We start from the raw sequence: 6,472 nt of genomic DNA, 5'->3' as shown, positions 1-6,472 counted from the left end.
TAAATGGTATCAATTTTCCATGTTTTCAACTGATTTTATGAGTACTGTTGCATTTTGAGAATGTGAGAAAGCTCTTTACCGAAAGCCTTCTTTCTTTTTTTTCAAATTTTAATCCATATTTGCAACATTTAATGCGAATATATTTTGTCATTTTTTCATATTACATGTACGACCCAAACGTGCTGTTATCATGGTTATATCCCATTTGCGATCTTGCTTCAAATTGCTAAAGTGGTTCCAAATCAACCTGTGAATGTATATGCAGTCAATAAATACATACCACACATGTACAAGTCACGATACTTGCACATGTAATCCATAAACGTGCAATTTTCCCTAAAATTATATTACTATAAATAAAATAAAACTATATTGTGTTACTTGTAAACCTACATGCAACTGTCTAAGAAGATCTGGGGGTCGTGTCGTTTGACCACTGACCAGCGAAAATAACGTTTGCAAGTGGCGGGAATGTCATAAATACACGACCTTCTTTAGAGAAATTGAATCAATTCTTTAAAAATATTTTTATTACAACAGTTTAACGGCTGTTTAGAATATTTACCTCAATTCTTGATCATCTCTAGGCCCCTGTAAAGCATTTTCTACTGAAAAATTGTATATGAAATGATCTGAAAGACTGCAGCGCATTTACCTGCTACTACATGTACTTTGTGAATTCAATCGGTGAATTATGTTCAAAGATCATACTCACGTGATTTAATTATTCCTCACTCATTACTCTACTGTGGTCATTAAATCGTGAAATGTGTATAAACTAACGCCGCATGTACATTAATCTTTTGTTATTTCTATATTGCAGATTTCAACAGAAATTCTTTTCCCCCCTTCTAATAAACTACTTAAAATTACAGTTATAAATTGCATTATATGTTATACGTATTTATTCTTTAACAGAATATAAATTGTACATGTAAATGATAAAATATTTATTGATATACTTAGATACTAGTAAATCAATCTTTTATATTGGTTGCGTGCTAATTTTGAGTGCAGGATACCAAGTCAGCAAATTATATTTCAACTTAAAAAGCATGGCCTAGACTCCCAATGAATCTAATTCGTTTAGTTTTAACCATAGAATTTAAGGAAAGTCATAGATAAGAAAGAAAGCATTTTGTCCTGAATATAACCACCCCCCCCCCCACGCGCGAGGATCTAAGTAGGGTGACTGGGATCCTTGGGGAGGAGGGATCCAAACCTCCATGGGACTCTCAAGAATTTAGCTGGTAAGTGACCTGTCCCACTCTGTCTTAAACAAAAACAAATGTAATTAGAGTCATGTTTGTTTAAAGACCAGTGCCCCTTCTCCCCGAAAAAAATTTGTAAAAGTCCTCGACCCATGCATGAAAAAGTTGCTTCTGTAAGAAATATGTTATAGGTATGAATTTTATACTTTTCATTTTAATTGGTTGAATCTGATTTGTTGAGAAACATTTGTAAAACATAGGCCCATGGACCACAGTGCTCACCTGAAAAATTTGGCAATGCTGTTCTTCATTCCCCCCTTCCATTGCAATACCTATGGTGGCCCAACCTATGCCATGGGATGGTAATTTGGGAAATTTTGAATCTACATTAACAGATATTTCCAAATAAGTTTCAGCTTTCCTAAACCAGTGGTTGTGAAGATTTTAAAAGATTTTTCTATATTTCAATGTGAAAATTGTATTTCTTATTGTGGCTTCGCCCTACCCCAAGGGATCATGATTTGAACAATTTAATATCTAAATTACCCCCGGATGCTTCCACATACAGTAAAGCTTTTCTGGCCCAGTGGTACTTGAAAAACTAGAAATACGTCCATTGTACATGAATACCCCACTGAGGATAAATTAGTAATAATAATAATAATAATAATAATAATGCTTTATTTAGAGAAGGTAACCCGATTAGTACCAGGTACTATTCTTCCCCGGGGCCTTCTAATTTCAAACAACATATTACATAAAATGATACAATCAAAGATAAAACATGTAGAGTTCGTTAGTGCATAATGTAATGTACATCTAAATGAGATATAGATTCAAAATTAATAAAGAAGTCAATACTAATTGTTCAAGAGACATTGTCTTAAACAATAGTAATAGTCAAACATCTTGTACAAAGGACATATTCAAACATTTATTTACATACGTTGGCTAATTATAATTTTTTCTACATTTCGTCTAAAAATAGGTAAGGTTGGTGATAATTTTATATGTAATGGTAGGTTATTCCATAAATTTACACCTGAATATTGAATAGAATTTGTAAATAAAATTGTTCTATGTTTTGGTAAACGAAGATTATAATTTAATTCTGAACGTAAGGAATAGGAATCATTGCTATGAAAAACAAAAAGGTCCTGGAGATATTCGGGGCTCATACCATAAAAAGTTTTGTACAATAAAATACACTTATGTAGAGTGACTAATTCAAATACATTTAGCCATCCCAGTTTTTCAAACAATGGTTTTGATTGTTCGTCGGGTGCTGCATCAAGAATAATTCTAGCAAATTTTTAAACAACATGAAAATTTGTACATGTATGTGTATAAAATTTGATTAGAATATCTTGAATAGTGATGCAGCTGAATTGCTTGTTTTTAAAATATAGGTTAGATCCAGCATCCGAAGCAAGTCTGGTAGTGTCCATCCCTAGATGCATCATCCATGCAAGTTTGGTTCAGGTAGCGCTTATAGTTACTTGGGGATGAAAATATAGGTCAGATCCAGCATCCAAAGCAAGTCTGGTAGTGTCCATCCCTAAATGCATCATCCATGCAAGTTTGGTTCAGGTAGGGCTTCTAGTTACTAAGGAATGAAATTGTAGGTCAGATCCAATATCCGAAGCAAGTCTGGTAGTGTCCATCTCTAGATGCATCATCCATGCAAGTTTGGTCCAAGCAGGGCTTATAGTTCCTTAGGAAAGGACCTGCTCCAAAAACTATCATCCATGCAAGTTTGTATCAACATGTGAAGTTTGATGACACCATCTTGAATGGTATGTTTAAAACTGAGCTAAACACTCATTTAAGAGAAGTGAGACCAAGGTCAAAGGAAAGATCAAGGTCAAAAACTGTTGTAGTTGCATAGCTCTCATCAATATCTATCAGCATATGAAGTTTGATGAAAATGTCTTGGATAGTTTCTTTGAAACTTAACTTTGAACAGAGCTAAACGCAAAGTGTGACGAAAGGACAGAAGACAGACATGACAAACACTCAATATGCCCCGGCCATATTCATGGCAGGGCATAATAAAAAGATTTGTAATGACCCAATCCCATTTTCATCTCCACTAATTCCAGACATAAACCTTTTTTTCTGCTTCACAATAAAATGGACTGAGACCAAATAGTTTTGACAGTACACATATTTTAAACCATATTCTTAGCATTATTATGAATCGCATTCATTGACTTGATCAAACCATAAAATTAAAGACTGAGATAATAATTAACCTTCAGATTTACCTGACTTGTGCATCTCTGTCAATCAAGGGAATCAAAATTTATCATTGGCCGGTGCTAAAAATTGATGGACATTTAGTAATTTAGTTAATGAACATTATTACATGCTGTATATATATACATATACATGTATACATTACATACATGTAATGTGTTTCTGTTCCATGCTCAGTAGATGAGAAAGAACACATATCTCGGTGACCAAGTGTCAAATTCCTTATGTTTACAATGTCTACTCACTTACCAAAAAATCAAAATCTTCTTCCCTTCTCAGTGTAACAGAGACATGATGTAACTGCCTCTGCTAGGGACTGAACCCAAGGCCTCTGGCATACCATTCCAGTACCCTAATGATTGAGCTAAAGGGCTAACCCGCTAACCCAGAGCTAGTAAGCTGACATATATCTGACACTACTACATTGTCCCCCTCCAGAGAATGAGATGTCCTCATCTCTTTTGGCTTGCTGACACCTTTGGGGCCAAGTAACAGCAATCACTCTCACTCGCCAGAGAACACCTGGGTCCAAACGTAGGCACTAAATGTAGCAGAACCATGTCTCTAACACTACTACGTACTAGAACACAAAACTAAACTTTGATGATATGGATATTCATGTACTGCAGGTTGAATCTATTGTTAAAAAGAGGCCCATGGGCCACATCGCTCACCTGAGCACTGTTGCTAGGAAAAGGTAGAAACTGGTTTATTAATGACAAGTTTATTGACAAGTCCCATGACTGATCATGGCTTTGCTACTCTTGAAAAGAAGATTTTTAAAGAATTTTCCTATATATTTCTATGTAAAACTGTGGTCGGCCATTAAGGCCCAGCCCTACCCCGGGGGTCATGATTTGAAAAAACTTGAATCTACACTACCTGAGGATGCTTCCAGATAAATATGATCAATTCTGGCTTGGCTATTCTTGAGAAGAAGATTTTTAAAGAATTTTCCTATATATTTCTATGTAAAACAAACTTGAATCCACACTACCTGAGGATGTTTCCCATAAGTTTCATCTTTCCTGGCACAGTGGTTCTTGAGAAGAAGATTTTTAAAACATACCACCAAATTTTCATTAATTCCCGATTATCTCCTCTTGAAAGAGGGCGTGGCCCTTCATTTGAACAAACTTGAATCCCCTGCACCTAAGGATGCTTTGTGGCAAGTTTGGTTGAAATTGGCCCAGTGGTTCTTGAGAAGTTGTAAATGTGAAAAGTTTACAAACAGACAGACGGACAGATAGAAAGACAGACAGACAGCCGGATGCCAGACAAAATGTAATCAGAAAAGCTAAAAAAGAGACTCTTATTAACTATTAAGTTACTCTTAATTTCTTTTGTGATCAGCTATGAAAAAACAGTGATACATAATCACATTTTTAAAACCATTGAATCTAAACTAGTGTATCAAATGCGTAACTTAGCGTAATTATCACACTATGTTTTACCTAGTTTGTCACCTCAGGCAATTGACTGCTTATAATGAAGACAAATTACAAGAGGGCATTTATTTAATCAAATCTTACACACTTAGATAGTTTGTACCATCTTACACACTGTAGATGGTCTGTACAAAAATTAAATTTTATTGATTCCGACGCTGCCTTTGTATCCCCATGAATTCAAAGATACCTAACTCTTGATTAAGTATTTTGTCAAAATTAACACTCGTCAATTTTTGTAAACAAACCAGAAGTCTCTGTCGAGACTGTAGCTCTACTGGTTTGTACTTATCAAAAACCATTGCACTATTTTATGTATCTTTGTGTAGTCTACTTATGTGCCAACTTATTTTGAAATCAGACAAAAACTGTAGAAGGAGTAGCGTTTTTAAGGAATTCCACAGAAAATTCTATTTTGAGTAACCATAGCAATACCGTTCATCGAAATCAAAAACCAATGCACTATTCTATGTATCTTAGTGTAGTCTACTTGTGTGCCAAGTTATATTGAAATCCGACAAAAACTGTAGAAGGAGTAGCGTTTTAAAGGAATTTCACAGAAAATTCTATTTTTAGTAACCATGGCAACACCGTTCATCCAAATCAAAAACCGATGCACTATTCTATGTATCTTAGTGTAGTCTACTTGTCTGCCAAGTTATATTGAAATCAGACAAAAACTGTACAAGGAGTAGCGTTTTAAAGGAATTTCACAGAAAATTCTATTTTTAGTAACCATGGCAACACCGTTCATCGAAATCAAAAATCGATGCACTATTCTATGTATCTTAGTGTAGTCTACTTGTGTGCCAAGTTATATTGAAATCAGACCAAAACTGTAGAAGGAGTAGCGTTTTTAAGGAATTTCACAGAAAATTCTATTTTTAGTAACCATGGCAACACCGTTCATCGAAATCAAAAAACGATGCAATATTCTATGTATCTTAGTGTAGTCTACTTGTGTGCCAAGTTATACTGAAATCAAACTAAAATTGTAGGAGGAGTAGCGTTTTGAAAAATTGTTTACAGACGGACAGACAGACAGACGGACGGTCTCTGACCAGTAGAGCTAAAAATCATCAATTTTTCAACTCGTCAATATAACCATGTTTACAGTACTTCCTTTAAAAATATGCATGTACAAGTCATGCACAAAGCGCATTTGGACCAAATTATTTTTCAACCTAATATGGCTGCTCATATAATTAGGTGAAATTTGCGATGATCTCAATTTCAGACCAAGATGGGCTATCAGTAAAGTTTTTAGATGGCAGCAAAAAGGAAAGAAATAAATTGAGAAACAAAGCTCTTTTGGTGCAATATACACTTTTTTTAATATGCATGCATGTAAGGAAAAAAGTGCAAAGCTTGGATCCTACGCTAATATTGAAATATTGAAAATGGGAAATTCAGTTTGGGTGTTGGTCAATGTAATAAAATAACTTACAAATTACTGTAAATGTATTACATTTAGCGTGTACAATATTTGGCGGAAGTTTGAGTCTTTAACAAGGGCATTCATTAATTTACTTCTTAATGAGTATATGTGCAAGA

Source organism: Saccostrea cucullata, unplaced genomic scaffold (assembly GCF_032062105.1).
Source record: "Saccostrea cucullata isolate Sc308-1 unplaced genomic scaffold, CSIRO_AGI_Scuc_v1 ctg2000, whole genome shotgun sequence".
In the NCBI taxonomy this organism is placed as follows: Eukaryota; Metazoa; Mollusca; class Bivalvia; order Ostreida; family Ostreidae; genus Saccostrea; species Saccostrea cuccullata.
Note: the sequence above shows the minus strand (reverse complement) of the source record.